Consider the following 26,997-nt stretch of genomic DNA (forward strand, 5'->3'; position numbering starts at 1 on the left):
GGTAATGTATATTAAAGTCTGTCATCCCTGTTAGATTGTAGGCTCCTTGAGAGCAGGGATCATGTCTACCAACTGCACTGTACTCTCCCAAGTGCTTGGTACAGTGCTCTGTACACAGTAAGCACTCCACAGTTGTCATTGATCGATTGTCTGGCTATGCCACTAACAAAAGAAACCTACTTTCATCACTGATTGTGCTCCTGCTATTATATCAAAGGCCACACATGCACTCAGTACAGGACATCACCTAAAAGGCACTCAATAAATAACATTACTGCACCCAATACTACTGCACTAGGCATGTGTACACACATGCATGCACACACACACACACGCACACACACAGACTGTCCTGAAACAGCAGTTAGTCCACAGAAAGATCAGTGATAAGAAGTGTGCTCTTTCCCCCATTTGCTTGGGCTAAGACACTTACTGCACCGAACCCAGTAATAATAATAATAATAATGATGGTATTTGTTCAGCACTTACTGTGTGCCAAGCACTGTTCTAAGCACTGGGGGGATACAAGGTAATCGGGTTGTCCCATGTGGCTCACAGTCTTAATCCCCATTTTCCAGATGAGGTAACTGAGGCCCAGAGAAGTTAAGTGACTTGCCCAAAGTCACACAGCTGACAAGTGGCGGAGCCATGACCTCTGACTCCCAAGCCTGGGCTCTTTCCACTGAGCCATGCTGCTTCTCTTAGTATCTGGGTACCCTCCACTGAGCCCATGTTATTGTACCATATGAGAGAAAAAGCCTCATGCTGATAGCCTAATATCCCCATGATCTGAGGGGAAAAAAAAACAGTTCTTTTATTTCAATCCCAACTTCACTCCTCTAGGCCTCATTCTCATCTCTCCTATCGCCTATCTCTTTCTCATACCCTCTTCCCAGCCTGGAACCCCTCCCCTTTCATAGCCGGCAGACCACTGCTCTCCCCATTTTCAACAACCTTCTGAAACCCCACTTCCTCCAGAAGGCACTCCCTGATTAATCCCTCCTCTAGCCTGCTTCGAGATACTTTATGAAGACAAGTAGGTTGGACAAATGCTTCTCTAAAGGTCAGAAGTCATTATCTTCGTCAGCCACACAAGCTTTCGCTTGTGCAGCCTCCTGCAAAGATGTGTAATCATACTAAACTCCTTGTTCAGTTAAAATGTTGTGATTTGCTTTGAATTATTAACAGAGATTAAATTATACTGATGTTTAGCACAACAGTTCATAGCACATAAAGTCGCCCCCTTGGAGACTGTCGCTTCAGTCTTTTTAAGCCACACAAGCACTGTCAGTATTCACAAACCCTGTAACACTTACATATGCATCTTTATATTCCATTACTTCCTCCTTTCTGGAAGTTATTTTTGTGTTTGACCATAAGATAATAAGACCCTGCTAGACCATAAGATCCTAGAGATCAGTTATCAGTTGTCTTTATTGAACACTTACTGAGTGCGGAGCGCTGGACTAAGCATGAGGGAGAGTAAACAATAATAAAATTGGTAGGGGGAAGGAGAGAGAGGGAAGGAGAGAGAAAGGGAAGGAGAGAGAGGGACGGAGAGAGAGAGGGAAGGAGAGAGAGAGGGAAGGAGAGAGAGAGTGGGAAGGAGAGAGTGAGCGGAAAGGAGAGAGTGAGCGGAAAGGAGAGGGGGGAAGGAGAGGGGGGAAGGAGAGGGGGAAAGGAGAGGGGGGAAGGAGAGGGGGGAAGGAGAGAGGGGGAAGGAGAGAGGGGGAAGGAGAGAGGGGGAAGGAGAGAGGGGGAAGGAGAGAGGGGGAAGGAGAGAGGGGGAAGGAGAGGGGGGAAGGAGAGAGGGGGAAGGAGAGAGGGGGAAGGAGAGAGGGGGAAGGAGAGAGGGGGAAGGAGAGAGGGGGAAGGAGAGAGGGGGAAGGAGAGAGGGGGAAGGAGAGAGGGGGAAGGAGAGAGGGGGAAGGAGAGAGGGGGAAGGAGAGAGGGGGAAGGAGAGAGGGGGAAGGAGAGAGGGGGAAGGAGAGAGGGGGAAGGAGAGAGGGGGAAGGAGAGAGGGGGAAGGAGAGAGGGGGAAGGAGAGAGGGGCAAGGCGAGAGGGTGAAGGAGAGGGGGGGAAGGTGAGAGGGGGAAGGAGAGTGGGGTAAGGGGGGAGGGGGAGGGTGGGGGGGGAGGGAGAGGGGGGAAGGAGAGGGGGGAAGGAGAGGGGGGAAGGAGAGGGGGGAAGGAGAGGGGGGAAGGAGAGGGGGGAAGGAGAGGGGGGAAGGAGAGGGGGGAAGGAGAGGGGGGAAGGAGAGGGGGGAAGGAGGGGGGGAAGGAGAGGGGGGGAAGGAGAGGGGGGAAGGAGAGGGGGAAGGAGAGGGGGAAGGAGAGGGGGAAGGAGAGGGGGAAGGAGAGGGGGAAGGAGAGGGGGAAGGAGAGGGGGAAGGAGAGGGGGAAGGAGAGGGGGAAGGAGAGGGGGGAAGGAGAGGGGGGAAGGAGAGGGGGGAAGGAGAGGGGGGAAGGAGAGGGGGGAAGGAGAGGGGGGAAGGAGAGGGGGGAAGGGGGGAAGGAGAGAGGGGAAAGGAGAGAGGGGGAAGGAGAGGGGGGAAGGAGAGGGGGGAAGGAGAGGGGGGAAGGAGAGGGGGGAAGGAGAGAGGGGGAAGGAGAGAGGGGGAAGGAGAGAGGGGGAAGGAGAGAGGGGGAAGGAGAGAGGGGGAAGGAGAGAGGGGGAAGGAGAGAGGGGGAAGGAGAGAGGGGGAAGGAGAGAGGGGGAAGGAGAGAGGGGGAAGGAAGGAGAGAGGGGGAAGGAAGGAGAGAGGGGGAAGGAAGGAGAGAGAGGGAAGGAAGGAGAGAGAGGGAAGGAAGGAGAGAGGGGGAAGGAAGGAGAGAGGGGGAAGGAAGGAGAGAAGGGGAAGGAAGGAGAGAGGGGGAAGGAAGGAGAGAGGGGGAAGGAAGGAGAGAGGGGGAAGGAAGGAGAGAGGGGGAAGGAAGGAGAGAGGGGGAAGGAAGGAGAGAGGGGGAAGGAAGGAGAGAGGGGGAAGGAAGGAGAGAGGGGGAAGGAAGGAGAGAGGGGGAAGGAAGGAGAGAGGGGGAAGGAAGGAGAGAGGGGGAAGGAAGGAGAGAGGGGGAAGGAAGGAGAGAGAGGGAAGGAAGGAGAGAGAGGGAAGGAAGGAGAGAGAGGGAAGGAAGGAGAGAGAGGGAAGGAAGGAGAGAGAGGGAAGGAAGGAGAGAGAGGGAAGGAAGGAGAGAGGGAAGGAAGGAGAGAGGGGGAAGGAAGGAGAGAGGGGGAAGGAGAGAGGGGGAAGGTAGGAGAGAGGGGGAAGGAAGGAGAGAGGGGCAAGGAAGGAGAGGGGGGAAGGAAGGAGAGAGGGGGAAGGAAGGAGAGAGGGGGAAGGAAGGAGAGAGGGGGAAGGAAGGAGAGAGGGGGAAGGAAGGAGAGAGAGGGAAGGAAGGAGAGAGAGGGAAGGAAGGAGAGAGGGAAGGAAGGAGAGAGAGGGAAGGAAGGAGAGAGAGGGAAGGAAGTAGAGAGAGGGAAGGAAGGAGAGAGAGAAGGAAGGAAAGAGAGAGGGAAGGAGAACCATGGTGGATTGGAGACTTTGCGTAATTTGGCTAAACTGTGCGCCATCTGCTGCACTGGTATACACATCCAGTGGGCCGGGGGAGCAGGGACGAAACAGAGTTCCAGTCCCACAGTAGGAGGGGAGGGGGCTTCATTCAGCTTTCACGGCTCCAGCCCCGTCTTGGCCTCCCAGAGAGCCAAACAGGGACACTGGAGGCTGGAACAGGGGGAGGCTGAATAGAAGCAGGAGGCAATCAATCAGTCATATTTATGAGTCCTTATTGTGTGCAGAGGGGCAAGGAGTGTAACCCGGGGCTCGAGCCTGGATTACCAACACCTGGAAACACCAAAGGTATCATTGCTCCTACGTCCCTTCCAGGAGCCAGATAATAATAACAATGGTATTTGTTAAGTGCTCACTATGTGCCAGGCACTGTACTAAGCACTGGGGTGGATATAAGCAAATTGAGTTCGACATAGTCCCTGTCCCACATGGGGCTCACAGTCTTAATCTCTATTTTACAGATGAAGTAACTGAAGCTCAAAGTGAAGCGACTTGCCCAAGGCCACATAGCAGACAAGTGGCAGAGCTGGGATTAGAACTCATCACCTTCTGACTCCCAGGACTGTGCTCTAGATACTACGCTATGCTGCTTCCCTAAGGTGGGCTCCCCTCCCTCCCCAAGGTGAGTCTCCAGACATGGCTCAGCCTGAGGTCCCCACCTCGCCCCATGACACTGGGGTCCCCCGGGGAGTGGGGTGGCTGTAAAAACCAAAATATGAGGTGAATCCTCACCCACTGGGAGTCCCCGTGGACAGTTCACTATTCTACAAGAGTCATGTTCCCCACAGTCCCACATTCCCTGCTCAAGCCCCCCATCCCCAAACCCTCCCACCCACTCACTCCAGGCCTACCACCTGCTTTCCAGCCCCCCTGCTCCCCCAGCCCCCCTGTTCTAAAGTGGACAAACACCACCAGAGCAGTAAAAGCAGGTCGGTTGGAACTTGTGTTCTTGAAGAACCTTATGTTCTGGGAAAAGTGTGTTCTAGGAACCATTGACTCATTAGGAATTAAGGAGTTACCGGGGTACATAGTTTGAAGTGACACCACCACAACTGTAGGAGAGAAGGTTAGCACTCCCCTTGAGAAGGATGGAAGAGGTCTTAGTAGCCTATACAACACATATATGGTTAAGGCATTGCCACCTACTTCGTGGCATCTAACCAAGTTTTTTCTTCTAGACTGTGAGCTTGCTGTTGGGTAGGGACCGTCTCTATATGTTGCCAACTTGTACTTCCCAAGTGCTTAGTACAGTGCTCTGCACACAGTAAGCTCTCAACAAATATAATTGAATGAATGAATGACGAATGAACTGACTCTGATACATGTTTTGAAGACACCACCAAGACTGACACTTTGATACAAAGTGCTGGAGTATTGCTACACCTAGCACTAGCAGAAAACTTGACACCCTTGCCTTTTGTTGCTATTTAACGCATTAAATGTTGTAATGTTGCAAAAACAATCACAACATTCCATGCAGTCCAGAACTTCTCGTTGCTTCACAAGGGACCCTCCAATGTGACATTCTCTAGGCAACAGCAGTGATCTAGTTCTCAAGACAACCTCCATTGCAACTCCACATAGCAGGAAGCAGATGCCTTTTTTTTTCATGGCATTTATTAAGCGCTTACTATGTGCCAGGCACTGTACTAAGCACTGGGATAGATACAAGCTGATCAGGGTGGACATAGTCCATGTCCCACATGAGGCTCACAGTTTTAATCCCCTTTTGACAGATGAAGTAACTGAGGCACAGAGAAATGAAGGGACTAGCCCATAGCAGACTGTGAGCCCACTGTTGGGTAGGGACTGTCTCTATATGTTGCCAACTTGTACTTCCCAAGCGCTTAGTACAGTGCTCTGCACACAGTAAGTGCTCAATAAATACGATAGATTGATTGATAGCAGACGAGTGACAGAGGGGATTAGAACCTAGTTCCCTTGGACTCCCAGGCTTGAGTTCTATTCACTAGGCTACACTTTTCCTCTGTCTTATCCACTCCACCACTCCACTCCTAAACAAAAGGGGTGGGGGATGTTAGTTTCTCCCACCTTCAGGTCACTTTAGCCCCCTCCCTCTGACCATCACCAGCACCATGTCTTCCTTATCTGCTGCCAGACTAGCGCCTGCACCACTGGTTTCTTCACCAATCTACTTGTAGTAATAATGATAATAATTATTACCATTTATGTGCTTACTATGCACCATTCATTCATTCATTCATTCAATCGTATTTATTGAGTGCTTACTGTGTGCAGAGCACTGTACTAAGTGCTTGGGAAGTACAACTTGGCAACACAAAGAGAGGGTCCCTACCCAACAACGGGCTCACAGTCTAGAAGGGGAAGAAAGACAACAAAACAAAACATGTAGACAGGTGTCAAGTCATCAGAACAAATAGAATTAAAGCTAAATGCACATCATTAACAAAATAAATAGAATAGTAAATATGTACAAGTAAAATAAATAAAGTGATAAATCTGTACAAACATACAGGTGCTGTGGGGAGGGGAAGGAGGTAGGGTGGGGGGATAGGGAGGAGGAGAGGATAAAGGGGGCTCAGTCTGGGAAGGCCTCTTGGAGGAGGTGAGCTTTCAGTAGGGTTTTGAAGGGAGGAAGAGAGCTAGCTTGGTTAGCTAGCTTGGAGGGAGGGCATTCTAGGCCAGGGGGAGGACGTGGGACGGGGGTCGATGGCGGGACAGGCAAGAATGAGATACAGTGAGAAGGTTAGGGGCAGAGGAGCGGAGGTGCGGGCTGGGCTGTAGAAGGAGAGAAGGGAGGTGAGGTAGGAGGGGGCAAGGTGATGGACAGCCTTGAAGCTGAGAGTGAGGTGTTTTGGCCTGATGCGTAGGTTGACAGGCAGCCACTGGAGAATTTTGAGGAGGGGAGTGACATGCCCAGAGCATTTCTGCACAGAGATGATCCGGGCAGCAGCGTGAAGTATAGACTGAAGTGGGGAGAGACAGGAGGATGGGAGATCAGAGAGGAGGCTGATGCGTTCTAAGTGCTGGGGTGGATACCAGCAAATCAGGGTGGACACAGTGCCTGTATCACACTGGATTCACAGTCTCAGTCCCCATTTTACAAATGGGCTGAGGCACAGAAGTGAAGTGACTTGCCCAAGATCACACAGCAGATAAGTGGTGGAGCCACTATTAGGATCCATGACCTTCCAACTCCCAGGCCCGTGCTCTATCCACTATGCCACGTACCTGTAGGGGAATCGTGTTATGCCAGAACAGACTTGTTGCAAGAAGAGCTTCCATTGTGCCTTATCTGTGTTGTAACAGACAGAACTATATAATAACAATAATGGCATTTGTTAAGCGCTTACTAAGTGCCAAGCACTGTTCTAAGCGCTGGGGAGCTTACAAGGTGAACAGGGTGTCCCACGGGGCGCTCACAGTCTTAACCCCCATTTTACAGATGAAGTAACTGAAGCACAGAGAAGTGAAGTGTCTTGCTCAGTCACACAGCTGACAAGTGGCAGAGCCAGGATTTGAACCCATGACCTCTGACTCCAAAGCCCGTGCTCTTTCCACTGATCCATGCTGCTCCTCACAACTATATGTCAGCCTCCCCTCCACTGTGGGGCTGTCCGAGGGTTCCCAAAAGGGTGGGGGCATTGAGAGGCCAGTGCCTTTATGATGCTGTCTCAGGAGCTCACCAGGGGAGTAGCTGTCTGCTGTCCTGGCCAGCAGCTCCCTCTCTACCACTGGCCTTGAACATCCCTTCCCTTCCAACCCCCACCCCATAGGGGAGAGAAGAGCAGCAAGAGAATGAAAAGAGACTGAAAGGATTAGAAATCTGCAGCCTCATCTCAGGCAGGGAATGTATCTGTTCTATTGTCCTCTTTCAAGCACTTAGTACAGTGTTCTGCACACAGGTGCTCAATAAATACCACTGATTAACAAATTGATTGCAACCAGGAAATATGCAGGCTAAGAGGGGGCAACATCACAGTTTACAGAACCAGGAAGAGGGTGGACAGGGCAAGCAAATCCCACTATACCAGTATGGAGCTCAAGGGTGGCCGGGTCAGAACACGCACAAGGAAGCACTTCTTCCCCCAGTTGTTGTTGGTGGGGATCCGGGGGAAATGGGAGAGAAAAGGGAGTCTGTGTGGTTGGAAACACCAGCAGAGTCCACAGGGATTTGAACAGATCCATGGATGATCATTCCATGCTGGGTCACTGGAGGGAGAGTTTGGGATGGAGAGGAGAGAGTCAGGGGTATTGGATGGTCCTTGCTGGGTCACTAGGGGAGAATCAAGGGTATTGGATGGTCCATGCTGGGTCACTGGGAGGGAGTCAGGGATGTTGGATGGTCCGTGCTGGGTTACTGGGAGGGAGTCAGGGGTGTTGGGTGGTCCATGCTGGGTCTCTTTGGAAGAGTCAGGATGTTGGATGGTCCATTCTAGGTCACTGGAGAAGAGTAAGGGATGAAGAGGGGAGAGTCAGGGATGCCGGGGATCCATGGTGGGTTATTAGCGGGGAGGGGCAGGTATGAGAGAGGGGTTAATTGGATGGTTTATCCCTAACAATGAAGGTAGGTGTCAAAGGCAACCAGCACAGAGTTTCTCCCAGATCCTGGGTGCAACTGTGGAAGACAGAGTCCTGGGATGGAAGGCCCGGGGATGTGGCAGCCCAAGGCAGCACCAGTCCCAAGAAGCTCTCACATCAAACCATTCTGCAGATTCCCAACCCGAAAACAAGCAAGAAGCCACGAAGCCTTCCATCAAAGCCAGGGGTTATTGGAACAGAAGCAACACAGAGTTAGGATTTTCTTGCAGTAGCCAAACAAATCTCCAGTGTTTGCTCAAGGAGAAAAACATCAAAACCACCCCCGAGATGAACACATCTTTATCGGAGGCCGGGAAGAAAAAAATCCAATTTTGGGCCTAATATGTTGGAAAAATTGTTCCAAGACACATCAACCTTTCTGAGATCATCAAAATCTGAACATCCCAAATGCAGTTCAGCTCTGTACAGTGCCAGAGGGCAGAGAGAGCAAGGGAGGAGGGCAGACAAAGGGCAGATGAATCAAGATGAAATTATTGAATCACTGAATGCATAAAGAAATAAAATATATGTTTGTGTACAAGTGCTGAGGATAGGATTAAAATCTGTGTGTGCTAAGAGTAGATGGGATTGGAATTATAGTAATCACCAAGTTTCCACAGTGTACTGGAGGGGTGTGTGTGTGTGATGAATTAACTTGGGAGGGCTTCCTGGAGAAGGTGGGATTTCAGAATGGGTTTGAAGATGGGGATACATAAAGTCTGCAAGGTGTGTGGGAGGGAGGAACGGAGGCCAAGGTGCATGGTGAGATTCTCTAGATCTCTTTTGTTGTTGCCTTTTTTAAATAAATCAATCAATCATATTTATTGAGTGCTTACTGTGTGCACAGCACTGTACTGAGCGCTTGGGAAGTACAAGTTGGCAACATATAGAGACAGTCCCTACCCAACAGTGGGCTCACAGTCCAGAAGATGTACTTGTTAAGCACTTAATGTACTTGTTAAGCACTTACTGTGCGTCAAGCACTGTTCTACAACTGGGGTAGGTACAGGTTCATCAGGTTGGACACAGTCCCTGTCCCACACTGGATTCACAGTCTACATAGGAGGCAGAACAGGTATTTTTAATCTCCATTTTACATTTGAGGAAAGGGAGAAGTTAAGTGACTTGCCAAGGTCACACTGCAGACATATGGCAGAGCCAGGATTAGGAATCAGGTCCTCTGACTCTCAGGCCAGTGTTCTTTCCACTAGGCCATGCTGCTTCTACTTTGAGAAGGCTGTGGTTTGGGAAGATTTAGCTGGGATCAGCCGAATTGATGCCCATTCTCTCTCTCTCTCTCTCTCTTTCTCTCTCTCTCTCTCTCTCTCTCTCTCTCTCTCTCACACACACACACACACACACACACAACTTCCCCTCCTTGGAATAATTTAAACTAGCTGCAAGCTCCCCTGGGTATTAAGGGGGAAGCAGGTATGAAGCAGCGTGGCTCAGTGGAAAGAGCACAGGCTTGGGAGACAGAGGTCAGGGGTTCTAATCCTCGCTCCACCACATCTGCTGTGTGACCTTGGGCAAGTCACAACTTCTCTGAGACTCAGTTCCCTCATCTGTAAAATGGGGATTAAGACTGTGAGCCCCACGTGGGACAACCTGATCACCTTGTATCCCCCCAGTGCTTAGAACAGTGCTTTGCACATAGTAAGCACTCAACAAATGCCATTATTATCATTAACCTTCATGATACACAGATGATAGAAGATTTCCCCTCACAGAAATACATTCCCCCCAGCCTGGGGCACCCAATGATGCTATGTATAGCCCCGCAGGAAACTCAACAGAATGGAATCTCCTGCTCCAGAACAGAACCTGGGCAAGGGAGTAAGGAACCCAGCTCAAACGTCCATCACAGGAAAGGTCTACATGGTGGGTAAAACCCACTGCCTTCCTGTAACACCACCGACATGAAAACAGATTTACAAGTTGCATTTAACTCTGCCAAAATGCTTCCCCATCCGCTGAGCTTACCACCCCAGAGGAAGAGATTACCACCCCTGCCTTACAGAAGGGGGAAACCAGAGAGGTGAAGTGATTTGCTCCTGGTTAACAGCAGCAGGATGGGGGCAATGATGGGATTTGAACCCAGGTCTCCTCTCCTTTGAGGAGCCCACTCAGTGCAGTGCCCCCCTCCCCAACATGGCAGGTCAGGCTTTGGGAAACAAGTAGGGGTGACCCCCCACCTTCTCTTTACCCTGCACCTTACTAAACCACCTGAGCTTCCATTTTGGGGAAGTTGCCAACCTTGCCCCAACCCAAAAAAAGACTCGGCCAGTTGGGCCACTGAGAACTCATTGGGCAGGCCATAATAATATTGATGATAATAATAATAATAGTGGTATTTGTTGAGTGCTTACTATGTACCAGGCTTAATAAAGTGCTGGGTGGACACAAGCAAATTGGGATGGACCCAATCCTTTTCCAACGTGGGGCTCACAGTCTCAATCCCTATTTACAAATGAGGTAACAGGCACAGGGAAGTGACTTACCCAAGGTCACTTAACAGACAAGTGGTGGCAGAGGAGGGATTAGAACCCATGACCTTTGGACTCCCAAACAGATGCTCTATCTACTCCACCATGCTGTCTCTCCCCCAGCATGTCCAGGACAGGGGATGCATTATGAGCTGGCTTTGAGGGGGGAGGATCCAGTGGTCAGGGAAATTGCCTCCTTGGTGGCCCCTGATGTCGCGCCAGCACATACAGCCTAGGAGTCAGTCCGCGGGGCTCCAGGGGTGGTGGGCAGTCAGTCCCCCCGCCTCCAGACCCTCAGGTCCTCCTCCCCCGGCCTGTCCTGGCCCTTTTGGGGCTGGGCAGTGGCCAGGGTGCGGATGCCAACGTGGAGAGCTGCAGACTCGGATCCGATGGGGCGTCCGGATCATGCCCATGGGGCACACGGGACCGGAGCCCTCACAGCCCTGTTGCTGCCCGGATCGTTTGGAGGGCTGAGGCCTGGCCCTTAATAATAATAATGGTATTTTTTAAGCGCTTACTATGTGCGAAGCACTGTTCTAAGCGCTGCGGGGAGATACAGGGTGATTAGGTTGTCCCACGTGGGGCTCACATTCTTAATCCCCATTTTACAGATGAGGTGCTTGTACTTCCCAAGCCCTTAGTACAGTGCTCTGCACACAGTAAGCGCTCAATAAATACGATTGAATCAATGAGGTAACAGGCACAGAGCCCTGTTGCTGCCCGGGTCGTTGGGAGGGCGGAGGCCGGGCCCTTAATAATAATAATGGTATTTTTAAGCGCTTACTATGTGCAAAGCACTGTTCTAAGCGCTGGGGGGAGATACAGGGTGATTAGGTTGTCCCACGTGGGGCTCACAGTCTTAATCCCCATTTTACAGATGAGGTGCTTGTACTTCCCAAGCCCTTAGTACAGTGCTCTGCACACAGTAAGCGCTCAATAAATACGATTGAATCAATGAGGTAACAGGCACAGAGCCCTGTTGCTGCCCGGGTCGTTGGGAGGGCCGAGGCCGGGCCCTTAATAATAATAATGGCATTTTTAAGCGCTTACTATGTGCGAAGCACTGTTCTAAGCGCTGGGGGGAGATACAGGGTGATTAGGTTGTCCCACGTGGGGCTCACAGTCTTAATCCCCATTTTACAGATGAGGTGCTTGTACTTCCCAAGCCCTTAGTACAGTGCTCTGCACACAGTAAGCGCTCAATAAATACAATTGAATCAATGAGGTAACAGGCACAGAGAAGTTAAGTGACTCGCCCAAAGTCACACAGCAGACAAGTGGCAGAGTCGGGATTAGAACCCATGACCTACGACCCATGACGCCAGCTTGTACTTCCCAAGCGCTTAGTACAATACTCTGAACACAGTAAGCGCTCAATAAATACGACTGATTGATTGATTGACTCCTAAGCCCGTACTCTTTCCACTGAGCCAAGCTGCTTCTCTTCCCTTGACCCCAGCCGGGGCGCGGACCAGAGGCGGAACCTGCGAGGAACCAGGGCGCACGGAGCTGCTCTCCAGCGGGCACGGAGCAGCTCTCCAGCGGGCACGGAGTTGCTCTCCAGAGGGCACGGAGCTGCTCTCCAGAGGGCACGGAGCAGCTCTCCAGGGCACACGGAGCAGCTCTCCAGAGGGCACGGAGCAGCTCACCAGGGCACACGGAGCAGCTCTCCAGGGCGCACGGAGCAGCTCTCCAGCGGGCACGGAGCAGCTCTCCAGCGGGCACGGAGCAGCTCTCCAGACGGCACGGAGCAGCTCTCCAGGGCACACGGAGCAGCTCTCCAGGGCACACGGAGCAGCTCTCCAGCGGGCACGGAGCAGCTCTCCGGCGGGCACGGAGCAGCTCTCCGGCGGGTATGGAGCAGCTCTCCAGAGGGCACGGAGCAGCTCTCCAGGGCACACGGAGCAGCTCTCCAGAGGGCACGGAGCAGCTCTCCAGGGCACACGGAGCAGCTCTCCAGCGGGCACGGAGCAGCTTTCCAGAGGGCACGGAGCAGCTCTCCAGCGGGTACGGAGCAGCTCTCCAGCGGGCACGGAGCAGCTCTCCAGCGGGCACGGAGCAGCTCTCCAGAGGGCACGGAGCAGCTCTCCAGAGGGCACGGAGCAGCTCTCCAGAGGGTCAGGGAGCAGCTGTCCAGCGGGAACGGAGCAGCTCTCCAGGTGGCATGGAGCAGCTCTCCAGCGGGCACGGAGCAGCTCTCCAGAGGGCACGGAGCAGCTCTCCAAGGGTCAGGGAGCAGCTGTCCAGCGGGCACGGAGCGGCTCTCCAGGTGGCATGGAGCAGCTCTCCAGCGGGCAGGGAGCAGCTCTCCAGAGGGCACGGAGCAGCTCTCCAGAGGGCACGGAGCAGCTCTCCAGAGGGCACACGGAGCAGCTCTCCAGGGGGCACACGGAGCAGCTCTCCAGGGGGCACGGAGCAGCTCTTCAGGTGGCACGGAGCAGCTCTCCAGCGGGCACGGAGCAGCTCTCCAGAGGGCACGGAGCAGCTCTCAATCAATCAATGGTATTTATTGAGCGCTTACTGTGTGCAGAGCACTGTACTAAGCGCTTGGGAAGTCCAAGTTGGCAACATAGAGAGACAGTCCCTACCCAACAGTGGGCTCACAGTCTAAAAGGGGGAGCGGGCACGGAGCTGTGCCAACGACGACCCTAAATCCTCCTCCGCCCTGCCCCTCCTGGGGACAGCCTGAGGACCGGCGATCAGGGGCGAGGATGACCAGGAGAAAGGGACGAGAAAGGATGACCAGGAGAAAGGGCTTTTAGACTGTGAGCCCACTGTTGGGTAGGGACTGTCTCTAGATGTTGCCAACTTGTACTTCCCAAGCGCTTAGTACAGTGCTCTGCACACAGTGAGCGCTCAATAAATACGATTGATTGATTGACGAGGAGAGGGCGAGAAAGGAAGAGAGAGAAGGCGCGGACCCCTGGCTCCTGCTCCGGCCACTGGTTGGAGTGGTCACTTTCTGGCTACCGTGCTCCCCTCCGGGCTCAGACCCCCCTGCCCCCCGATCCTCCTCCCCTAAACTCCCCCTTCTAGGCCGTGAGCCCGTTGTTGGGTAGGGATTGTCTCTGTTGCCCAATTGGACTTTTCAAACGCTTAATCAATCAATCAATCGTATTTATTGAGCGCTTACTGTGTGCAGAGCACTGTACGGAGAAGCAGCATGGCTCAGTGGAAAGAGCCTGGGCTTTGGAGTCAGAGGTCACGGGTTCAAATCCCGGCTCTGCCGATTGTCGGCTGTGTGACTTTGGGCAAGTCACTTCACTTCTCTGGGCCTCAGTGACCTCATCTGTAAAATGGGGGATTAAGAACCGTGAGTCCCACGTGGGACAACCTGATTACCGTGTATTTACCCCAGCGCTTAGAACAGTGCTTGGCACATAGTAAGCGCTCAACAAATACCAACATTATTATTATTACTAAGCGCTTGGGAAGTACAAGTTGGCAACATATAGAGACAGTCCCTACCCAACAGTGGGCTCATAGTCCAGTGTTCTGCACACAGTTAATGCTCAATAAATACAGCAGCATAAATACAGCCAGAAGCAGCGTGGCTCAGTGGAAAGAACTCGGGCTTTGGAGTCAGAGACCATGGGTTCAAATCCCGCTTTGCCACCTGTCAGCTGTGTGACTTTGGGCAAGTCACTTAACTTCTCTGTGCCTCAGTTACTTCATCTGGAAAACGGGGATTAAAACTGTGAGCCCCCCGTGGGACAACCTGATCACCTTGTAACCGCCCCAGCGCTTAGAATAGTGCTTTGAACACAGTAAGAGCTTAATAAATGCCATCATCATCATTATTATTATTAAATACGATTGAATGAATGAACTTACGGGGACCCCACAGTGGATTCTCCAATTCTGGAAAGGGGCCCAGGTGGAGCCCCCAGAGAAGCTGCAGCATCGCTCCGGTCAGGACTGGACAGGAGCGGACTGGTGTCCGGAGCCTCCTGCCGTGGCTGACCGATGACCCAACGGAAGGGGCGACCCCTTCCCGTCCTTTCCACTCCCCAGCTCAGATAGCAGTCAGCACCCGAGGACGGAGAGAGTGGGAGGTGGGATTAGCCCCCGGGGGGGAGGCTCTGATGTCACTCCACACCCCTGGGGGTCAGGTGGATGGCCTTTCCCCCCCAAGGCTGATGTCTGGGCTGGGCGAGTCCCCTCAGCTGGTCACAGGATCTGCAGCCAACTGATCCAACCCTCCTTGGAGTCCGCAGGCCGGGCGGTAAGCCAGAGGGGCAGGGGAGTTGACCAAGGGCCCACTATGAGCTGGATTCTGGGCTGCAGGCCCCAGGGAGGGACAGATAGAGGAAATGTGGGCAATGCCCTCTGAGGGCTGCCAGTCTGAAAGGGCAGACAGGATACGGCCACCTGCACGCACACTACTGAGACACGACAGCATACACATCCACCTACCAAAAATATATAAAGACAGATCTTTACAGAGATCATAGCTTTTCATAGGGACTAAGGAGATCAATTGGTAATGCTTTCTTTCTGAGCACCTGCTGGGCACAGTGCACTGAATTAAGCGCCCCAGAGAATACCTTCAGAAGCAGGAGACACATTCCCTACCCACAAGGAGCTTACACCTTCTACTTACACTTTCTTACACCTTGTGGAGCTGGGGGAGATGGACCTCTTCTAAAAAAAGGAAAATAGAGTAATCCAGGTGGGTGAACCCAGGAAGGCTTCCTGGAGGTGGTGTGGCAGGTCCCCCTCATGGTACTGATGCAGCCAGGGTCAAATACACACCCTGTGACATTGGAATGGCAGGCAGAGCCAGAGTGCACAACGCCCCTGCCATCCCTGAAGCTCAAGATGAAGCAGGTGGGGAAAACTTTGCTGCTAATATGGCCAAGCTCTTCCCTCCCCCGACCCCCCTGCTCCTCCTTCTGAGCTCAGACCCCAAAGCCTATTACAAGTGCCTATTCTGGTCCTATAGGGCCCGCTTTAAGACTATCAGCTCTCCCCATCTTATCTTACCGACCTCCTACTACAATCCAGTCCGCTCATCTAAGGCCAAGCAAGCTATTCACTTTATCTCGGTCTCATGTATTTCACCACCGACCTCTCACCTATGTCCTCCCTCTAGCCTGGATCTCCCTCATATGCCAAAGACCTTCCCAGACTAAATCTTCATTTCCTTTTCCCCCACTCCCTTCTGTGTTACCCTTGCACTTGAATTTGCATTCATTCATTCAATCGTATTTATTGAGCGCTTACTGTGTGCAGAGCACTGTACTAAGCACTTGGGAACTACAAGTTGGCAACATACAGAGATGGTCCCTACCCAACAGTGGGCTCACAGTCTAGAAGACTGTGACCCTTTATTGCATCCTTGAAGACTTGCATCCTTTATTCACCCCTCCCCAGCCTCACAGCACTCTTTTTAAAATGGGATTTGTTAAGCACTTATTGTCAGACACTGTACTAAGCACTTGGGTTTGCACTCTTTAATTCACCCCATCCTCAGCCCCACAACACATGTACATATCCATAATTTTTTTATATATTAATATCTGTCTCCCCCTTTAGACTGTAAATTCATTGTGGGCAGGGAATGTGTCTACCAACTTTGTTATATTGCACTCCCCAGGTGCTTAGTTCAGTGCTCTGCACACAGTAAGCACTCTATAAATACAATGGATTGATTTCACAGGCTATGGGCCTTTTCCTATCTCACACTCGGCAGGCTAGAGGCAGAGCAGCGACTAATACTAACAATTATGGTATTTCTTAAGCTCCTACTTTGTGTTAAGCACTGTTCTAACCATTGGAGAAGATAAGGATAATCAGGTCATTCATTCCTTGTCCCACACAGGGCTCAAAATTTAAGTAGGAGAGAAAACAAAGATTGAATCCCCATTTTGCAGATGAGTTAAATTGAGGCTCAGAGAAGTTAAGTGACTCGCCCAGGGTCACACAACGGGTGTGTGGTGAAGCTGGGATTAGAACTCACTCCCAGGCCCGTGCTCTTTTCATTAGGCCACACTGCTCCTCGTGGACTAGAACTTGGGATCTCTGACTCCCAGCCCTTCCCACTAGGGAGTGATGCCTTCCAGGGGCAGAGGTTTCCGAAAGGCCGATCCAGGATAGGAGTGAAAACACTTCATCAGTCCGGGTGAGGGCCAGGGTAGAAGACAAGGAGAACCAAACTACTGAGTGAGAAGCAAAATCTGGAAGCCAACAGGAGGATCTTTGCCTGTGGACTACCTTGGAGGCAAGGGTTGGGTGGAAGACAGGAAACCCCTTAGTAGGAATTCAGACTTCATCATGTAAAGGGACACGTGAACCATGTAATTCTCCCCAAGAGCTGGAGACAAATCTTTTCTGACACCAGAGCTTAAAAAAAAAACAAAACCCTAGGAAGCAGCAGCTGTTCAGTAACTGGGAGGAGGAAAAAAAAGCTAATAAGGTTAGGAAAGCTAAATACTTAAATAGCAGTGAGAGTTTTCCTCCAAAAGCAATTAAAAAAACCCACTTTAGTAAAGTAATAAGTTTGCCGAGATTAATAAAAGCTTATACTGTCAGGGACAGTGTATTTAATGCCACCATTTAGTCTGGAGAAGGAGGGTTTTTTGAACGGGAATTTTGGAAGCGTGTGAGTGCGTACACAGGCACACGTGCGCACACAAGGCAGTCTCAAAGTGGACCCCGCTTTCAGCAATTTTCACCCAGGAGGAGTAGTAATAGCATGGCGTTGGGGAAAGAGCATGAGCCTGGGTCATGGGTTCTAATCCCACCTCCACCACTTGCCTGCTGTGCAGCCTTGGGCAAGTCACTTTGCTTCTCTGTGCTTCAGTTCTCTCATCTATAAAATGGGGATTAAGACTGTGAGCCCTATGCGGAACAGGGACTGTATCCAACCCGATTTTCTTGCATCTACCCCAGCCCTTAGTACAGTGCCTGGCACACACTAAGCGCTTAACAAATACCGCAGTTATTATTAACAGCATTTATTATTAATAATAATGATGATGGCATTTATTAAGCGCTTACTATGTGCAAAGCACTGTTCTAAGCGCTGGGGAGGTTACAATGTGATCAGGTTGTCCCACGGGCGGCTCACAGTTTTAATCCCCATTTTAAAGATGAGGTCACTGAGGCCCAGAGAAGTGAAGTGACTGGCCCAAAGTCACACACCTGACAATTGGCAGAGTCAGGATTTGAACCCATGACCAACCTCTGAATCCAAAGCCCATGCTCTTTCCAGTGAGCCATGCTGCTTCTCTATTAAGCATATATTGGGTGCGGTCCTCTAGGCTGTAAACTTATTATGGGCAAAAAACATGTCCATCAATTCTCTTGAACTCTCCCAAGCACTTAGTACAGTGCTCTGCATATAGTAAGCTCTCAAAAAATACAGTTGATGGATTGATTGCAGAGCCCTGTCCCTGTCCCTCAAGGAGGCCACAAGGGTCTGGAAAGGGTGGCACAGGACAATCAAATATGAAGCTTCCAGCCTTCCTCCCCTGCCCTAGCTAGGAGGAGGTGTCTACTAATTTAGAGCATCAGTGTCTCCTGTTCCTGTGTCCTCTGCCCTACTCCTCTACCACGGGTGGTACTGGTGCCAACATTCCCCTAATAATAATGATAATAATAATTATGGTATTTGTCAGACACTTACTATGTGCCAAGTGGCTACTACCACTTTCCATAGAGGTCATTGCACTCCCTCTGCTCTCAGTGCCACCTCTGCCCCACCACTGTGCTCTCACTGCTGTCAATGCCATCACTGCCATTTTCTGCAGCAGCCACACATGCCACTGTGCCCTCACTGCCAATGAACACCACTGCCACTTTCTGCAGCTGCCACTGACATTGGGAAGCAGCATGGCATAGGCCTGAATCAGAAGGTCATGGGTTCTAATCCCGGGCTCCACCACTTGTCTGCTGTGTGACCTTGGGTAAGTCACTTCACTTCTCTAGTCCTTAGTAATCTCATCTGTAAAATGGGGATTGAGACTGTGAGCCCCTCATGGGACAAGGGACTGTGTCCAAACTCATTTGCTCATATCTACCCCAGCGCTTAGTATAGTGCCTGGCACATAGCAAGCCCTTAACAAATACCATCACTATTATTATGCTCCTGCCATCAATCCATTGTTTTTATTCATTCATTCATATTTATTGAGTGCTTACTGTGTGCAGAGCACTGTACAAAAGTGCTTGGTAAGTACAAGCTGGCAACATATTGGGAACTTACTGTATGCAGAACACTATACTAAGCACTTGGGAGAGTACAGCAGACACATTCCCTGCCCACACTGAGTTTACAGTCTAGAGACAGACACTCCTCCTGTTGGCAAATACCCACAGGTATTTGTTGTTGTCCCACAGCCACCAGCACATCTCTCAGTTATCGCTATCGCCAGGCCCCGGCTTCTCTCCTTTGGACAAACCTCACTGCTTCTATCCTCCTCCTTTGGCTCTCCACCAAGCTCTTCCACCTCTTCTTAGAGCCTCTGAATCCCACACGGCACAACATTTCAAGGAAAGCCCCATTCCCCTGACTCCCCCCCAAACCAGCTCCAATCCCAGCCTCTTACCCTGGTTCCCCCAAAGCCAGAAGCACAGAAACCCAGGCTGAAGCATGTCAGGGTGGAAAACAGGGCTGACCTGGCCCCCAAGCTGGTCTTCTGGGGCCGCAGTTCTGCTGCCCCCTGAAGAAACAAGCCATTTCAAGTCAGCTAGGGTCACTCCCGTATAGCCAGAGGCCCTGGGCCTTCCCTGCTGATGGACAAGAATAAGTATGAGAGGGTTGAAGAGGAGCGAATGAGGCACTGATGGGAAGAGAAGAGAAGCTGTTGGGTCAAGAAGCAGCTGCCAGGGCCAAAAAACACTTTCTCAACAAGGGGAAAGAAATAGGGCAGAGTGGGGTATCATCAATGGTTTATATAGCTCAGGTGAGGGCTGGCATTCCACCTGCCAGAGAGCCTTGCTCTGTGCCAATTAATCAATCAGTGGTAGTGATTGAGAACTTACTGCATGCAGAGCACTATACTAAGAATTGGGAAGGTGCACTAGACTTGGTAGACATGAACCCCGCCCACAAGGATCCCAATTAGCAATAATTCTAATAAAGTTCATACCTTGAGTTGCTATCATCTAATTTCCCCACTTCCCCATCAGCGATCTCGTGGTCAATCGATCGTATTCATTGAGTGCATTCTGTGTGCAGAGCACGGCACTAAGAGCTTGGGAGAGTACACTATAAGAGAATTGGGAGATTCGTTCCCTGTCCACAAGAAGCTTATGGTCCAGAATAGGAGACAAACATTAAAAGAGATAAGTAAATGATGGTGGGGTGGTGAATAAGGGGAGCAAATCAGGACAACTCAGAAAGGTGTGGGAGAAGAGGAAAGGAGGGAAGGCCTCTTGGAGGAGACGTGCCTTCAATAAGGCTTTGAAGATGGGGAGACTAATTGTCTGATATGAGTAGGGAGGGCATTCCAGGCCTGAGAGAGGTCTCCGCCCCCCACTTCCACGGGCCAGGCCTCCCCACTTGGGGCAAACGAGGCTGGAGTCCCTTCTCCCTATAAAAACAACCCCAAAGAAGGCAGGGTGTTACCCTGGGACCCCATTCCCCAGTGGGCAGAGGACGGTTCTCAGAGATTGCAGGCTGGTCATCAGTTGACACCCGCTCTCGACACCGGCCTGCCTGCTGGCCAAGGGACAGTGGGGTGGGGGTGGAGGGAAGTAATCCAGGAAGGCCTCCTGGAGGACATGGGCTTTCCCTAGGGCTTCGAAGCCGGGGAGGGCTGCGCTCTGAAGGCATTGGAGCAGGGAGGGAGCTCCAGGCAGCAGTCAGGGCAGTAGACGGAAGAAGCTTCGGGAACCAAGGAGCCATGAGAATTAGAGGGCTCGTTATTTCGGTCTCCACGGCTTTCAGGAGGGGTCTCCCCCGGAAGCTGTTTGAAAATCCCATTTAATCTCCCGATAACATCAGGAACTCTGTGCGCTTGCACACACACACACACACACACACACACGCAGACACACACCAGCCCTGTGATGATACCAGGCTCCGCGGTTCCCGCTGGCAGCAATCTTCCGGAAGGTGGAAAGCAATTTCTCCTTCAATTTCGTTTCCCCTTTGGTAAATCTGCTTCTATTCTGACCCACCGAGTGTTGGCAATTTGTGTCTGCCGGTCACCCCTAACAGACTGCCAGCTCCTTGAAGGCTGAGAATCTTGTCTTCTAACTTTCATTATGTGGTCCCAAATGTACAGGCCATAATTTTGTGAATAACCGGTGCCCAGTACAGTCCTTTTCACACCCTAGTCACCCAGTACCCAGTCCTGCACACTGCGGGCACCCAGAACGATGCTCTCTGTATAGCGTGTGCCCAGCACAGCGTTCTGCACATCCTAGTCAGTCATTGTTGGGTCATACAGGAGGAACTCAGAGCAGTGCCCTACGTACAATAGGCTCTCAGTACATCATTCTGCACATCCTAGTCACTTAATAACCAGTCATGCCCACAGCAGACACCCAGAACAATGTCCTACATATAGTAGGTACCCAGAACAGCAGCGTTTTCTTAGAGAAGCAGCGTGGCTCAGTGGAAAGAACGCAGGCTTGGGAGTAAGAGGTCATGGGTTTCAATCCCAGCTCCACCACTTATCAGCTGTGTGACTTTGGGCAACTCACTTAACTTCTCTGTGCCTCAGTTACCTCATCTGGAAAATGGATTAAGATTGTGAGGCCCATGTGGGACAACCTGATTACCTTGTATCTCCTCCAGTGCTCAGAACAGTGCTTGGCACTTAGTAAGTGCTTAACAAAGACCAAAATTATATTATTACTATTATAACAGCATGCTGCACACCCTAGTCACTAGCCTAACTATGCACCCAGCGGGCACCCCCTACATTGCCCCACACAGCTTTGAAATCAACAGTCACCTAGATGGTTTTTGTAGATAAGAGGTGTCCTGTGCAGTGCTCAGCACAGAGTAGGTACCCCGTATAGCATGCGGCACTCAGCATTGAGCTGTATACAGAGTCAGCGCCCATTACAATGCTTAATGATAATAATAATAATAGCATTTATTAAGCGCTTACTATGTGCAAAGCACTGTTCTAAGCGCTGGGGAGGATACAAGATGATCAGGTTGTCTCACGAGGGGCTCACAGTTTTAATCCCTATTTTACAGATGAGATAACTGGGCACAGAGAAGTTAAATGACTTGCCCAGAGTCACACAGCTGACAAGCAGTGAAGCCGGGATATGAACCCATGACCTCTGACTCCAAAGCTCATGCTCTTTCCACTGAGCTACGCTGCTTCTCGCAGTTAATACATAACAAGTGCTCAGAATAGTACTTTAACCACAGCAAGAGTCCATTACAGTGCTCTGCTCACAATAGTCACACAGTTCTCAGTAAATAACAGTCAGCACAGTGCATGGCAGCCTGTGAAATGCTTTACACAGAGAAGGAACCCAGTAATAATAATAATAATAATAATAATAATAATAATAATAATAAACTTGTTAAACACTTACTATGTGTGAAGCACTGTTCAAAGTGCTGGGGGGGAATACAAGGTGATCAGATTGTACCACGTGGGGCTCACAGTCTTAATTCCCAATCAGTCAATCAATCAATCAATCAATCAATCGTATTTATTGAGTGCTTACTATGTGCAGAGCACTGTACTAAGCGCTTGGGAAGTACAAATTGGCAACACATAGAGACAGTCCCTACCCAACAGTGGGCTCACAGTCTAAAAGGGGGAGACAGAGAACAGAACAAAACATACCAACAAAATAAGATAAATAGGATAGAAATGTACAAGTAAAATAAATAAATAAATAAATAAATAGAGTAATAAATATGTACAACCATATATACATAAATACAGGTGCTGTGGGGAAGGGAAGGAGGTAAGATGGGGGGATGGAGAGGGGGACGAGGGGGAGAGGAAGGAAGGGGCTCAGTCTGGGAAGGCCTCCTGGAGGAGGTGAGCTCTCAGCAGGGCCTTGAAGGGAGGAAGAGAGCTAGCTTGGCGGAGGGGCAGAGGGAGGGCATTCCAGGCCCGGGGGGGGACGTGGGCCGGGGGTTGACGGCGGGACAGGCGAGAACGAGGTACAGTGAGGAGATTAGCGGCGGAGGAGCGGAGGTTGCGGGCTGGGCAGTAGAAGGAGAGAAGGGAGGTGAGGTAGGGGGCGAGGTGATGGACAGCCTTGAAGCCCAGGGTGAGGAGTTTCTGCCAGTTTCTGCCTGATGCGCAGATTGATTGGTAGCCACTGGAGATTTTTGAGGAGGGGAGTAATATGCCCAGAACGTTTCTGGACAAAGATAATCCGGGCAGCAGCATGAAGTATGGATTGAAGTGGAGAGAGACACGAGGATGGGAGATCAGAGAGAAGGCTGGTGCAGTAGTCCAGACGGGATAGGATGAGAGCTTGAATGAGCAGGGTAGCAGTTTGGATGGAGAGGAAAGGGCGGATCTTGGCAATGTTGCGGAGCTGAGACCGGCAGGTTTTGGTGACAGCTTGGATGTGAGGGGTGAATGAGAGAGCGGAGTCGAGGATGACACCAAGGTTGCGGGCTTGTGAGACGGGAAGGATGGTAGTGCCGTCAACAGAGATGGGAAAGTCAGGGAGAGGACAAGGCTTGAGAGGGAAGACAAGGAGCTCAGTCTTCGACATGTTGAGCTTTTGGTGGCGGGCGGACATCCAGATGGAGATGTCCTGAAGGCAGGAGGAGATGCGAGCCTGGAGGGAGGGGGAGAGAGCAGGGGCAGAGATGTAGATCTGGGTGTCATCAGCGTATAGATGATAGTTGAAGCCATGGGAGCGAATGAGGTCACCAAGGGAGTGAGTGTAGATTGATAACAGAAGGGGACCAAGCACTGAACCTTGGGGAACCCCCACAGTAAGAGGATGGGAGGGGGAGGAGGAGCCTGCAAAAGAGACTGAGAAAGAACGACCGGAGAGATGAGGAGAACCAGGAGAGGACGGAGTCTGTGAAGCCAAGGTCAGATAGCGTATTGAGGAGAAGGGGGTGGTCCACAGTGTCAAAGGCAGCTGAGAGGTCGAGGAGGATTAGGACAGAATATGAGCCGTTGGATTTGGCAAGCAGGAGGTCATTGGTGACCTTTGAGAGGGCAGTTTCTGTGGAATGAAGGGGACGGAAGCCAGACTGGAGGGGGTCGAGGAGAGAGTTAATTCCCATTTTACAGATGAGGTAACAGAGGCCCAGAAAAGTTAAGTCACTTGCCCAAAGTCACACAGCTGACAAGTGGCAGAGCCGGGATTAGAACCCATGACCTCTGGCTCCCAAGCCCGTGCTCTTTCCACTGAGCCACGGTATGTGCCCTTAGATTAGTTGGATCCATAGTTAGGCTAAGTATACAAGAGGGATCCAGTATTCGTTCATTCATTCATTCATTCAATTGTATTTATTTATTTAGCGCTTACTGTGTGCAGGGGTCACGGCCCAGTTCTCAGCACACAGCAAGCATCCAGTGTGGCATTGTGTACAGAGTGGCCGAAGCAGCCTGGGCTAGAAGAAAGACCACAGGCCTGGAAGTCAGAGGACCTGGATTCTAATCCTAGCTCCTCTACTTGTCTGCTGTGTGACCTGTGTGCCTCAGTTACCTCATCTGTAAAATGGTGATTAAGACTGGGAGCCCTATGTGGGGCAGGGACAGTATCCAACCTGACTATCTTGTATCTATCCCAGCACTTAGTACAGTGCTTGGCACATAGCACTGAACAAATACCAAAACAAACACACAAACAAAAAACAATAGATACACAGAGGGCTCTGTACACAGCAGACACACAGCTACAGTGCTTAATAATAATTGTGGTATTTGTTAAGTGCTTACTCTGTGTCAGGCACTGTATTAAGCGCTGGGGGGATACAAGCGACTCAGGTTGGACACAGTCCCTGTCCCACGTGGGGCTCACAGTCTCAATCCCTATTTTACGGATGAGATAACGGAGGCCCAGAGAAGTGAAGTGACTTTCCCAAGGTCACACAACCAAAAAGGGGTGGAGCCAGGATTAGAACCCGCGACCGTCTGACTCGCAGGTCCATGCTCTATCAACTATGATATGCTGCTTCTCAAGTGCTTGGCACATGGCAGGCACACAGCTACAGTGCTCTGCACACCGCAGGCACCCGAGGCAGTGCGACACACAGAATGAGTACACCCAGAGTGGTCTGCCCACGGCAGGCATCCAGTGCAGGTGCTGATGCTGGCGAGGGGAGCAGGTGACTGTAACTGGGCATGGCTCTGGGAGTACACAGTGAGCACTCACTCCTCGCTCGCTTCCCTATTAGGGAACCGAGAGCCGGAGCCCGCAGCAATCCCTGTGATTTCCCAGGGCTTTGCGCTCCCCCAAACTCCCAGGTTTGGGGTGCAAAAATGCCCCTCCTGGTCAAATCAGGCCAGCTGTGGGCCATTGCTGGGGTGAAGGGGGCAGCACAAACAAGGGTCATCATCATCAATCGCATTTACTGAGTGCTTACTATGTGCAGAGCACTGTACTAAGCTCTTGGGAAGTACAAATTGGCAACCTATAGAGACAGTCCCTACCCAACATTGGGCTCACAGTCTGAAAGGGGGAGACAGAGAACAAAACCAAACATACTAACAAAATAAAATAAATAGAATAGATATGTACAAGTAAAATAAATAAATAAATAGAGTAATAAATATGTACAAACATATATACATATATACAGGTGCTATGGGGAAGGGAAGGAGGTAAGAACATCCTTCGACCCCATCCGGACCCCAGAAGTCACCCCAACCTTGATCGTCTATGGCCCTCACCCTGACCCCTGATAGCCACCCACCCCTTGACCCTCACTGGCTCCATCTGGACCCTAGACGAAGGCGGCCTAAGGGACGTCTGTATACTGACCGGCCCACTCCCCTCCCCACCCAGGCCCGGCTCCAAAACACCCATTCGGGCTGCGACGGCACTTCAATCAATCAGTCGATCAGTAGGATGGCCCAGTGGAAACAGTACGGGTCTAGGAGTAAGAAGGACCTGGTTCTAATCTCGGCTCCACCACTTGCTGCTGTGTGACCTTGGACAAGTCACTTCAGTTTTCTGTGCCTCGGTACCTCGTTCTCACCTGTCCCGCCGTCGACCCCCGGCCCGCATCCTTCCCCTAGCCTGGAATGCCCTCCCTCTACACATCCGCCAAGCTAGCTCTCTTCCTCCCTTCAAAGCCCTACTAAGAGCTCATCTCCTCCAAGAGGTCTTCCCAGACTGAGCCCCCTTTTTCCTCTCCTCCTCCCCATCCCCCCTGCCCCACCTCCCTCCCCACAGCACCTGTATATATGTTTGTACAGATTTATTACTCTATTTATTTTACTTGTACATATTTACTATTCTATTTATTTTGTTAATGTGGTGCATCTAGCTTTATTTCTATTTGTTCTGATGACTTGACACCTGTCCACATGTTTTGTTTAACTGTCTGTCTCCCCCTTCTAGACGGAGAGCCCGTTGTTGGGTAGGGACCGTCTCTATATGTTCCCAAGTGCTTAGTACAGTGCTCTGCACACAGTAAGCGCTCAATAACTATGATCGAATGAATGAAAGAAGAACAGGGACTGTGTCCAACCTGATTTGCTTGTAACCACTCCAGCGCTTAGTTTAATGCCTGGCATGTAATAAGCACTTAAATACTATTATTATTGTTAATAATATTATTATTTATTGAGTACTTACTATGTGCAGAGCACTGTACTAAGCTCTTGGAAGAATATATCACAGAATCGGTAGACAGGTTCTCTGCTCCCAACGAGCTTACGGTCTTGAGGGGAAGACAAACACTAATATAAATAAATAAATTATGGATCTGTACATAAGTACCATGGGGCTGAGGGAGGCGGTGAACAACAATTCATTCCTTCACTCATTCATCATATTTATTGAGCGCTTACTGTGCACAAAGCTCTTTATTAAGCACTTGGGAGAGTACACTACAACAACCAACAGGCACTTTCCCTGCACACAACAAGCTCACAGTCTAGACGGGGAGACAGACATCACTATGAGAAGCAGCACAGCCTAGAGGAAAGAGCACGGTCTTGGGAGTCAGAGGACGTGGGTTCTAATCCCTGCTCTGCCACTTGTCTGTTGTGTGACCTTGGGCAAGTCACTTCTCTGGGCCTCAGTTACCTCACCTATAAGATGGGGATGAAGACTGTGAGCCCCACATGGGACAACCTGATCACCTTGTAATTACCCCAGTGCTTAGAACAGTGCTTGGCACATAGTAAGCACTTAACAAAAACCACATTATTATTGTCTGTTGTGTGACCTTGGGCAAGTCACTTCACTTCTCTGGGTCTCAGTTACCTCATCTGTAAAATGGGGATGAAGACTATGAGCCCCAC

General features: G+C 50.9%; 1 protein-coding gene and 1 pseudogene across 1 annotated transcript in view; one reads left to right on the forward strand and one right to left on the reverse strand.

The window, feature by feature from the left end:
* LOC119928668 (1-phosphatidylinositol 4,5-bisphosphate phosphodiesterase eta-2-like) overlaps nt 1–26,997 on the reverse strand; it is a 129,508-nt gene that overhangs the window by 92,217 nt on the left and 10,294 nt on the right. The gene's annotated exons all lie outside the window — the stretch shown is intronic.
* LOC119929423 lies at nt 4,622–4,741 on the forward strand (annotated as a pseudogene).

Source organism: Tachyglossus aculeatus, chromosome 5 (assembly GCF_015852505.1).
Source record: "Tachyglossus aculeatus isolate mTacAcu1 chromosome 5, mTacAcu1.pri, whole genome shotgun sequence".
Lineage (NCBI taxonomy): Eukaryota > Metazoa > Chordata > Mammalia > Monotremata > Tachyglossidae > Tachyglossus > Tachyglossus aculeatus.